This window comes from Suricata suricatta, chromosome 6 (assembly GCF_006229205.1).
Source record: "Suricata suricatta isolate VVHF042 chromosome 6, meerkat_22Aug2017_6uvM2_HiC, whole genome shotgun sequence".
Lineage (NCBI taxonomy): Eukaryota > Metazoa > Chordata > Mammalia > Carnivora > Herpestidae > Suricata > Suricata suricatta.
This window is the reverse complement of record NC_043705.1, coordinates 48,453,470-48,465,645: the sequence shown is the minus strand read 5'-3', so window position 1 is coordinate 48,465,645 and position 12,176 is coordinate 48,453,470. Positions and strand designations below refer to the sequence as shown.

At 38.6% G+C, this 12,176-nt stretch overlaps 1 long non-coding RNA gene across 1 annotated transcript; it reads right to left on the bottom strand.

Moving 5' to 3' along the window:
- Window positions 1–1,849: 1,849 nt before the first annotated feature.
- On the bottom strand, window positions 1,850–3,491 carry LOC115293629. Its single transcript, XR_003909538.1, has 2 exons — window positions 3,376–3,491; window positions 1,850–2,048 (listed from the first exon to the last, which is right to left on the bottom strand). It is a non-coding gene; the product is annotated as an uncharacterized LOC115293629 (long non-coding RNA).
- Window positions 3,492–12,176: the final 8,685 nt, after the last annotated feature.

Genomic DNA, 12,176 nt, shown 5'->3' with positions numbered 1-12,176 from the left:
AAAATTGAGGCCCAGAGAAATTAGGTGACTTCACAGAATTACATAGATAAAATTGGCAGAGCTGAGGTAGAATAAAAAAGTCTGACTCATGGTAAAAAAAAAACTTATAGAGATCTAAAAATCAAATTGCATTAGCTGCTCATTTACTGAATCACCTTTCCTGAAAACAATAACATCACTACTGCCATAAAAAAAGAAAAGACACTATCCCAGAAAACCTCCTCTTGGAGATATTCCTTTCCAATGTCATTCCTCAATAACATTGATATCCAGTGAACTTTCCTTGGTCTATTATCATTTTGTTGATAACCTTTTTATTTAAATTCTTATTTATTTATTTATTTATTTAGAGAGAGAGAGAGAGAGAGAGAGAGTGTGTGTGGCACACACACACACACAAGCAGGGGAAGGGCAGAGAGAGAGAGAGAGAGAGAGAGAGAGAGAGAGAGAGAGAGAGAATGAATCCCAAACAGGCTCCATGTTCTTAGCATGGGGTTTGACACAGGGCTAGAAATCACAAATCATGAGATCATGACCTGAGCTGAAATCAAGGGTCGGGTGCTTAACTGACTGAGCCATCCAGGTGCCCTGATAACCTTTGCTATTTTAATATTTCTTTGCCAAATGTTGATAGCCCTCAAAATGCACTGGGAAATAGGAGGGTGTATAGGGTGTTTTTTTTCCCCTCCTAGTCCCATCAATAGCAATTAATTGTTAACCAGTGGCTGGATCTGCATCATTCCTTTGTTGAAATTATGCTACTGGACTGACATTGTGGTTTCCTCAGGCTGGTGTTCAGTTACTTCAGTCCTCCAATAGTCAGATTAGATCTAACACTTTGCCCGATTGTCTATTCCTCATAGTCTATTCTATTCTGTCTAGTCCAGAAAACAGTTAATCTGGTCAAATAGTGTACATGGACCCCAGGCTCTGTAAAACCATGACTGGGATTTGTTTGATATCTTAGGGTCTTTCTGTTGTTGTTTTGAGAAACAGATATATGGGGACATTGTGCTAATAGTACAGGAATTGTCAACATTGGAGCCCAGTAGACATAGGCTTAAATCCTGACTCCATTCATGTATCAGTGGGTTCTCCTCAGCATGTTACTTTGACTGTATGAGTATCAGATTTCTTATCACAGTATTTATCTTATAGATTGAGGATTAAATGAGAAAATTATATAAAGTGCCTCCTTCAGCACGCAGCAAGGTACAAGTGAGTCTCCCACTTGTAGAATATGACCTCTTTTAAATTAAGAGAGAAGAAAGAGCAGAGGTCTACAGTGTAATGGATTCAAGGTCATTGCTATTAAAGCAAGGTGTTGTCTTTAAAACATACGATGGAGAAAAATATATTAAAAAAGTTTAAAAAAATGAATAAAACATACCATAGGGAAGAGATGAGATGAATATTCCAGTGGGCAAGTTTCAGAAAAATAGCTACAAACCTCCCCCAGTCAAGTGCCATGGTGCTCTTATTGTCTGTCACCTTTCACAGCAGTGACATTACTAAACTACAGCCCTGGTCACTCCACACATTTTTATGGTGATTTGAGAGCATGCTCCATTAAGAATATGGGTAGAGGAATTTAGAACACTTAGCCACTCTTACTCCCTGATATTTCCAGGGTGCAGAGAGAGCAGTTCAGCTGGTTTTTAAACCCCGTCTTTTCTTAGAGCCCATGGGAAAGGCAGTGAGGGAGGACCCCAAAGCATGATGGTCTCTGCGTAGGTGTACAGTTGCTGTGGCGTTTCTTCATAGTTTTGCATAGTCGGTTTACACCCACCGGATGCATATTAAGTTCATAGCGTTAGACATATTTCACTCAAACTCTACCACAACTGGATGGAGAGATACTATTATTAACTTTAATATGTTTGAAGTTGAGGTTTCAAGGTAGTGTGTTGCTTATCCCAACTGCGTAGCTAGTAGCATAGTGAAACCTGGGTGAAGCCCTGACAGGGACTTCACCTCTGCCTCTGTGGTCTCTTCTGTTTTGGCTGTTTCTGAATATGGTAATCAAAGGCAAAAAGGTGGGTAGCAGCCTGAGGGAGGAGAAAACAAGAAACTTTAACAATCCACCAATGACCCAAACTATTTAAATCTATACAAACTACATTGGCGTGGCTTTACTGTTATAGGGTATACATCAGCATAAGTTTAGTGTTCCAGAAAGCTATTACCCAGGAAGATAATAGTTACAAATAACTTTATTGTTCATCCCAAGAACTTCCCCACATACCCATATATTGAAAACATCACAGGACAATTTTACATCAATTTGAGCATTTTCAATGCTCTCCCCTCAAAATCTTCACCTTGTTGAGTTCACGAATCCTAAAGATTATAGTACCATCCTCGCCCAACCCTAATCAGACTTCCCAACCCCCCCTCACTGAAAGACACCTGTTGAAAGAACCAGGCTTCACAATCTCAAAATATTCTCTCCCTTGACTGCCCCACTCTAAGCCCCTACCAAGACTGCCCAAGTAGTGTTCTCTGGTACCTGCAAAGTAATGGTTCTTAACTAGATCTGATTTTTCCCTCCCAGGGAACAAGATGTTTTTGGTACTCATGACTGGTGTGCTACTGGATGAAGAGGGTGTAGGTCGAGGTTGCTGGGAAACATTCTACAATGTACAGGACCATCGCCCTGCCCCAACAAAGCATTATCTAGGACCAATAGGTTACTCTGATAATATGTTGAGGAGCCAGAGCTTGTACCACTAATTAGCAATATTTAATCAGTTCTATACAGAAGTTTCAGTCTGAACCATCCAGTCTACATTCTTATCCTCCAGTGCTATTGATTTCTGGTGTTCCTGCAGGTTACTGAACTCTAAATCCATGGTGCCCATCCTGAAGAACTTCATCCTGAGAGTCTATATTACAGACAGATACCTGCCTTTCTTTTTATGGGGCTTTCTGTCTCCTAAAAAAAGATCACCTGGTGGTTCATTTATCTTTAGTTTCTATGCTTTGTGTTCTGTACAAGCAGTTTGCATTGATGAATTTGAGACCACAGTTGTTTAAGGACAAGTCGTTCTTAGCTATCTTAATAACTACAGAGTTTCTGAAGTTGTGAACGTGGCTTTCACAGACAGGAAGTATGTTCTCCTTGCAGCCAAACAGCACGAATTCAAAGTGATAGAGAATATTGAAATTAATACTTTGAACTTCACCTTTTCTTCTAGACATTTCCACTGCTAACAGTATTTCCTTGGAAGTCTGTGTTTAGAGTAATAAGATCAATTTGTGACCCCAAAATATAGTCTACTGTTCCAGCTTGTGGTGGGTAAAAGGCAAAAGCACACACAAAAAAAGAAAGAAAACAAACAATATGTATATAAACAGTTCAAAAACTGGTATTACCTAAGTCTTCAGATATTGTGCAATAATTTTCTGAAGGCAAGTAATGGGCTTGGATCTTGGGGACTTAAGGAAGTGAAATACCAGTCCTCACTGTGGGCACAGAAGCCAGCACTTGCATTTTTGGAGTGAGGCCCAGGATGATCTCAGCCTGTGTGGAGGCTGTATTGATGACCCCACAGTGCCTTTGTATGAGGCAGCAAAGTGTCTGTCACCAGGAGCCTCAGTGAACCTTCCCAAAGCTCACAAGCCCATCATAGAAACACTGCCTGTCTTAAAACTTGCCTTAGGAAGGACCCAGGAAGTTTTCATTTTTTAAAGTTCTTGTAATGATATGAGTCTTAAATCTTACAGGCACCCACTCAAACCCCCAGGGGTGCTATAAAGATAATGTCAAAGACCAAACATTTTAGCTAAAGCAGATGCAGAAAGAAATCTTATCTAAATTACTGTTATCTGACTACAGCAGAGCCTCCAGAAAATACAACTACCGTTAATCCCCCTCCCGGGGAGTTTCCTGCAAATTCAGCTGCCATGGGGACAGATTGTCTCTTCCCAGTAGCACCAAAAAGCACAGCAGAACCTTTCATGTCTTCCTCCTAAAGCCCTGAGCACCACCACTACCACCACTTTGTGAAATTTTGGTACATGAACCTTTTTATCTCTGGCTATTGAGTGGATGCCTCATCACTGAGCACTTCACCTGCATGCATGGATTATCCTTGTCTTCTCTCCTGAGGATCTATTGTCAGTTAATTTTCAGGCCCCCAATGACTAGACACAAGATGGAAGAAGAGAAGTTTTCCTTCTGACAGTTTCAGGGATATAGAGACAGCTGCAGAGATCTGAGGACCTCTGACCCAGCTGATGGGTAAATTTCCTTACTGTGGCTCAGGGCCTGGCTGAGCAAAGTCGAAAGCAATTCTCATTTTCCTTTCTTGCCAAGATTCAAATTTGCAAGAGAAAACCCTTATACAACTAACTCTTGGTATGTTGTGACTCTTGGTTTGAATGCTCTTACTATAGATACTTTCCCTCCCAGGGATGGCTATTGTGTCCTGTCTGTCTTGTTTTTTGTCTTGAGAGCTTGTCTGGCATCTAGGGAGAGCATTCACTCTCTGGTTTTCTGTCTGCCTGGGAGTGCACATTTTTTGGAACTGTGCTCAGAAGAGGCTGTTAGAATGGAGGCATGGGACTCTGTGGTCTCCAGGCAAGAATAAGAGTGAGTACCCCATTTGCTGCTGGTGTCCGGCTAACCACTGCCAGCTGTTTAGAGGGTTTGTCTAAATCCAAATAATGAATCTTACTCCATAATGCCTCCTACTCTGCTTCTACATTGCCTTGCTAGTGCTGGGAAGTCCCATTCCAGCATCATCTGCCTGCCTGGCGTGACAGATAAGAAGGTCTGTGATTGGAGGCGTCTCATTTTGGCAGGGGGTGCGGAATTGGAGACACGAGTTTTCACAAACACCATCCTCATCACCTGTTGGAATGAGATTCTTTGCTTTCTTTCTCTTTGGCTATCATTGGAAGTGACTTTGGATCATGAGGCTTCATTCTCCACCCTTTGGGGGATGTTTCTTGTGTCCATTGCTAAGTCATAGAAAGGGTTATTGGTTTTGAGTCATCCTTTGAAACAAGAATCCCTTTCAAGATTTTAAATCACCATTGGTCAGACAGCAGATCCTTTGGTTTAGAAAAGCTTTTGTAGGGGCACCTGGAGGGCTAAGTCAGTTGAGCATCTGACTTCGGCTCAGGTCATGATTTAACGGTTCATGAATTTGACCGCTGCATCCGGCTCTGTGCTAAACTTTTGCTCAGAGCCTGGAGCCTGCTTCGGATTCTGTCCTTCTCTCTCTGCCCCTCCCCTGTTCACACTCTGTCTCTGTCTCTCAAAAATAAATAAATATAAAAAAAATTTATAATAAAAAAAAGTTTTTGTATTTAAAAGAATTTTTAAGGTGATCTCACCTTAAATATCCTATTACCAGTATGGGAAGATCATACTGAAAGAAGGACACAAAAAAAGATCAGCTAGCTTAAAAGACTCCCTTAACAAAATTAATTTTTTTTTAAGTCCTAATTTATTTTTGAGAGACAGAGTACAAGCAGGAGAGGGGCAGAAAGAGAGAGGGAGACACAGAATCAGAAGCGGGCTCCAGGCTCTGAACTGTCAGCATACAACCTGAGGTGGGTCTCGAACTCCGGAACTGCGAGATCATGCCTTGAGATGAAGTCAGACACTTAACCAAGTGAGCCACCCAGATGCCCGCCCCCTTTTTTTTTTAATTTTAAAGAGAGTGCACAAATGAGGGAGAAGGGCAAAGGGAGAGGGGCACATGGAGGGAGAATCTTAAGCAGGCTCCATGCTCAGTGTAGTCTGAGGTGGAGGTCAATCCCATGACCCTGGGATCTGACCTGAGCTGAAACCAAGAGTCAGATGCTCAAGGGACTGAGCTACCCAGGTACCCCTGGAGCAGTTACTTTAAAAGGTGACATCCTTCCTCTCCCTCTTTGAGAATGCAAATTTTCTACACTCTGAACTGTCTTCTCAGAGACCAACAGCCATCTCTTTCAAATACAAACATCCAAGGAAAGAACTCTGGTTCTCAGCTGAGGGGTGCTTTGCTTCTACTTGTACTACTGCTTCCTGTCCTAAAATGTGGGAAATTTATTTCTTCTCCTGAGAAGCACCACCCCTTAACAAACCCACTATGCCATTTCCTTAGCACACCCAGCTTCTAACCGTCTCAGTCCATTGAAACAGTTACCTGAGGGCAAACTGCATGCAGCCTCTATGTGATTACACAGGGCAGAGAGAAAGAACTTGAAGATCTCTCCCACAAATATTAAGGAAAAGCTTTAGCCCTTACATTGAACAAATAACATTCCACCCAGAAACACAGTTTGAATAAAAAGTGGGGCAAAGGTGAAAATGAACTCATATGAACTAGTGAGTTTTTGAATGTTTGTGTGCTGTAAGGTCTCTATGTGTATCTCTGTGCAAGCTGATGTATGCCTGAGTGTGCATGTTATATAATGTCCTGTTTCCTTACCTCTGGATGGTATTGCCAAATTCATTTATAAAATTCCTTAAAAGAGCTCTATTTTAATTGGCTTGGAGAAAAATAAATAGTTAAATAAATTAAATATTCCTAAAACTGAGAAACACAGAAATGAATCCAAATATTTTTCAAGGTCACATCATTTGGGTAAATCTTTGGTAAAGAGGATCACTGTACTATTGCTGGCTTAACAAAAACGACTGTGTCTTCTGAGTCAACAGCCCTATGTCACAAGCATATATTTTTAGGTTACTTAAGTTTATTAATTAAATAAGCCAATATATTTATTAGATGTTGAAGAGTGTAAAACTTTATAGATTTGTGTTTAATCAAATCTAGTCATTTAGACTTTAATCAAATCTAAGCATTGCTCTTCTAACCTTTAGTCCAATAATAATTGTGTTTCATCGTATAACTGCTTAGAGGTAGTTTCCAAAATCTTTTTGGTAATTTGAAACCTTAAAGCTATACTAAGTTACGGTAAATGACAGATATTCATTGAATATCTACATCACTTTTAGATAAGATAAAATACTGAACTGTTAATTACTGAACATAATGTTAAGTTTATCTACTTTGGGCTTATTATTTATATGGAGAGATTAAAGATATTTGAATCTATTAATAAACATGATCTTTTTGGCACATTGAGAAATTGTACTATGAGGAAGCATATGGCTCTAAAAATTGTGAGATAATATGTTGATAAATATTCTAATTTAACTACAGAATGCTGGTATATGACAGACCGTTTACAATTGTCTATTTCTTAGTTTTCTCTGCAAAATAAAGGTTATTAAGGATTGAGAATTATAATCAATATATAAAAATTAAGCTACAAGAAATAATAAGGCTGAAGAAATAAAAACTCTGAATGCAAAGTATTGAAGGAATGAAGATTGTTTTTGTTAAGGAAAAAAAAATGAGTAATTCTGTTCTAAAGTAATTGTTTAAAGATTGTTTCAGAATGAGAAAGGTAGAAGTGAGGGACTAAAATATATGAATGAATTTAGAAAGTTGTAAATGGCTGGGAATTGAGGGTTGGCACAGTGTACAAAAAGAGAATCCTATCTCATGTGGTCAAGCTGGCTAAGATTGAATGGATTTATTATACGGTTTAAAATGAGTTTTAAAATCAGTATGTACCAATGCAAAGCCAGAGTTTGGTTTTATTCTTTTAAAAAGACAAAGTTTGTCAGCCTATTAGTCTGTTCTTAATAAGAGATTGTGAAAGGTTTTCTTTACCTTTTAAAAAAATATGTATTTATTTAAATCCAAGCTGGTTAACATATAATGTTACCAGCCAGTGTAATAATGGTTTCAGTAGAATTTAGTGATTCATCACTTACATACAATAACCAGTGCTCATCCCAACAAGTGCCCTCCTTAACGCCCATCACCCATTTACCCCATACCTCACCCACCACTCCATTAACAACCCTCAGTTTGTTCTCTGTATTTAAGAGTTTTTTATGGTTTGTCTCCCTCTCTGTTTTTATCCTATTTTTGCCTCCCTTCCCCTATGTTCATTGGTTGTGTTTCTTAAATTCCACATATGAATGGAATCATATAATATTTATCTTTCTCTGACTTATTTCACTTAGCATAAGACACTCTAGTTCCATCCATATTGTTGCAAGTGGCAAGATTTCATTCTTTTGATCACTGAATAGTATTCCATTGTATAAATATACCACATCCTTTTTAAAAAAATCTTTTAATGTTTATTTTTAAGAGAGAGAGAGACAGAGCATGAGTGTGGGAGGGACAGAGAGAAAGAGATGGAGACACAGAATGTGAAACAGGGTTTAGGCTCTGTGCTGACAGCTCACATGAGGCTTGATCTCAGGAATGATGAGATCATGGCATGAGCTGAATTTGGACGCTCAACCAACTGAGCCACCTAGGTGCCTCATACCACATCTTCTTTATCCCTTCATCAGTTGAAGGACATTTGGGCTCTTTCCATAATCTGGCTATTGTTGAGAGCCCTGCTATATACATTGGGATGCATGTGCCCCTTCAATTCTTTAGCTTTTAATTAACCCACCTAAAAAACACAGATTCTATGTTTAATTGAAATAATTTCCAGTGCTTTATCATGTCTTTGATTATTTTAGAAGACTAGGTCTCATTTTCCCTCTCCTCAAAAAACTGACCTGTGATCTTGTTTAATCAGATGTTCAAACCTTTGTCATTTTGGACAGCTTCCTAGAATCAAATTCAAAATGAAGTCTCCTTGACCTCAAATTGACTTTGAGACTTTTCAGAGAGTTCCTGGAAAATCTCAAAGGGTTTTCCCTCTTACTTTGTTAAAAGAGAGCTATAAATTAGCTGCCTAGAAAGTTGTAAATATCCTCCATGTCCATGATATGTTTTGATATAATGTTATGAATCATAATGCCAATCATTATCTTAAGATGTTGTATGTCACATAAACAACCAAATTTCTTTGTCAATTGCATTGTTTTATACAATGAACTTTCATCAAACTTTAACCATGGTCATTTAAATTTTTTGTCATTCACAGACAGTGATTGTTGTATTATGATGCTTTCCTAAGAACTCCTACAATTAGCTACAGCCAGAATACTTTGTCTTCAACAAAAGGGATATCTCAGAGAACCATAGGAAGGTCTATAACAGGTATTTTGGGGTAGGCTTCTCATGGCATTGCTTAAGTAACTTTGAGAACATAGTGCTGGAGTAAGTGAGGATTTCCAGAACTCTAGGGGACAAGCTGATGAGTTCATCAAATTTCTAACCTAATATCAAGTAGAACAAGAATTAATTACATGGGACTGAATGAACAGATATAGAATGATTATAATTTTTATGGTTTTGTTTGTTTGGAACATTTCTGGTTCTTTAATGTTTTATTTTCTGGATATAATTTCTCTTTTCTATTTTCTAGATAGTTTCTCTTTTCTCTTAAGCTGTCTGTAATTCACAGTTTAGTAGGTTGTATCTTTGTAAATAAAAGTAAAATGTTTATCTTTTTCTCGCTCCAGAATTCAGAAACTCCTATTGCATATTCTTATTTTCATTGCAATATAATTTTTGGAAAGTTCAGTAAGAATTTGTTCTCCTTATAACAGGACATAATTGAGAAAATTGGTTTTGTCACCAAGGCTTTAATTGAAATGTTGTATTTGAGAATAGTATGATAGAATCAGATATGACTAGACAGTTTTAAGGAATTAAGATTAACTTTATGAAGTCAGTATTTACAAAACCCTCTTGAAAAAAACTGGCCTGTTACCTGGCTTATAGATTTCCTAGTCTTATAGATGAGTACAGAATATCTCTGGCCAGCCCAGGAAATTTAGAATAGTTGGGGGATCTCAAGAAAAGAGTAAATCACCCAAAACTATAGGTACTACAAATGGCTTGGCTTATAAGAATTAAGAGGAATTTAAAAATCTAATCTGAGGTTCCTTACAATAGTTCCAATAAACCAAACATTAAAAGTCATACGTGGTCAATTACCACTCACTATTGCTGCATTTATGCAAACAATCAGGCCAAATTTGATGAGACTAGGCTTATTTTGTAAATGTGACTAATCTTACTTTGATTATCTTTAAGATTGCGGTGATTGTAGAGAAATATTTTATGTTTCAATAAAAAATAATAACCCACCTTTCTGTGTTATCAGGTTTGAGTCTTATTCATTGTTTCTGAGCTGTTCTTCACCTCTTTGTAAACAGTACTCTGCTGTCTTACATGTTTTGTTGGTAGTTAATGTTTGCGATTTCCCCCCCATTTTAACTTGGTATCACAAGGAGTTAAAATTGCCTTTTTCTTGAAACCCTGTGAGCTGAAGATGGACACCTTGATATATCTTGTAAAGATTTATCACCACAAGAGTGTAGGCCGCTCATGAACACGAGAACACCTACACCTTCCATGCTCTGCTCCAGGAAGTAACTGTGACAGTGACATTACCATCCTCACTGGTAATGACTCACTAAAGATGCTTTGGACCCAACGTAGAGAAATCTTGCTGTCTTTCCTCTTGACTCAGAAAGTGGGTTCATAGTCTACTCCAACCATTATTCATTGTTTGTTTTTCTTTCTCTGTATATATCTTGCCTTGAATTTTCTAATTGGAATCTTTCTCCATAGCAAACAACCTAGCTTCTTCTTCTTTTTTTTTTTTTTAATGAAACTTCTAGGGAAGTTTCAGATGGGGAGAATGTGGGGAGCCATTCAGACCTCCAGAGTTGAATTTTAAAAAATAGTTTATTACCAAGTTGGTTTCCATATAACACCCAGTGCTCTTCCCCACAAGTGTCTCTCTCCATGACCATCACCCCCCTTTCCCTCCTCCCTCTTCAGCCCTCAGTTTGTTCTCAAGATTCAAAGGTCTCTCATGATTTACCTCACTCCCTCTCCCCAACTCTTTTCCCTTGATTTTAAAATGAAAACCTTTGAGTTAAAAAAGATACAGAATTAATCTTATTTTAACTCCTCTTGTCTGACTGAAGCAGAGCCTCCACAGTATACAGCTGCCATTAACCCCACTTGAAGGGGAGTTTGCTGTGAATTCAGCTGCTTTACAACAGACAGACTGCCCATTCCCACTGGCATCACAAAGCCCCATAGAAAGCCTCTTCTTATCCTTGGCTATTGAGTGAGTTACCCATCGCTGAGTAGTACCACGTGTGGACATAAGTAGACCTTGTCTTTTCTCCTGTTTATCTACGGTCATTAATTTGCAGTTTCCAGTCACTGGACCCAAATTGAAAGAAAAAAGAGATTTCCCCCCAACAGTCTCCTCCCTGCTGTTTACAATAGACCACTCATTGATGAAAGCAGCGCTGCCCTGACTACAGAATTATCTATTCCTGTACATTTGTGGGCACATGGGCAGGAGTGCATTTACAGCCCTGGCAGCTCAGCAGGTTGTGACTGAGCGTCCTTGGGAATTTCTTTTGAGAGTCAGAGCTTATTAAAGCAGAAACACTTCCCAGAAGATCAGAAATCTGTCTGTAAACCAAGCTCATTCCCTTGCTTGTTGCATCATCAGGCCAGGCAGCTTAAAATAAATCATCTATTAAAAGTCAACCAATTACCAAACTCACCTTCCAACACTTCCAGTATTAGTTTTGGGAAATGTACTGGAAGGACTCCTTCAATGGTAACTTGACCACGCTCTCCCTGATGACATTGTCTTGGAATGTTGGTAAACTTCTTTTGGCATATGCTTTGGGGAGAAGACAGTTGTCCAAGTTAATGACAATCCTTAATTGGAGGCAGTTATGAGCCTTGGTGTCTGGTAGACTGGGCTCACCTCCCAACATAACCACTTGGTAGTTTTGCAACTTTGAGCAATGCTTTAACTTCTGTGAGGCTGCCTCAGTTTCCTCATTTGCAAGGTTGGGGAAAAAATGCTTAACTTGAAAGATTTGGGGAAAGGATAAAATGAGAGAGATGTATACACAAATGCTTGCTTCTCTTGCTGGCTTTTTAAAGGTACTTTCAAAATCACTTGGGACACAGGATTATCACTCTGTAGGCAGCAATGACACAGCTCTTCTCTATATTGTAACATGTCCCTTACTCCAGTTGCTTAATTTTCCATGTCTATTTTACTGTTTCCATTATTCCTGGAAAAAGATCACACAAGCTTTAGATGGGCAGAAAACATACTCAGTTTTTCCTATCAAAACCAAATCAAAATATTTAAAGGGGAGAATATTTTCCCCCATTTTCTAAATAATAGTAATTAGAAAA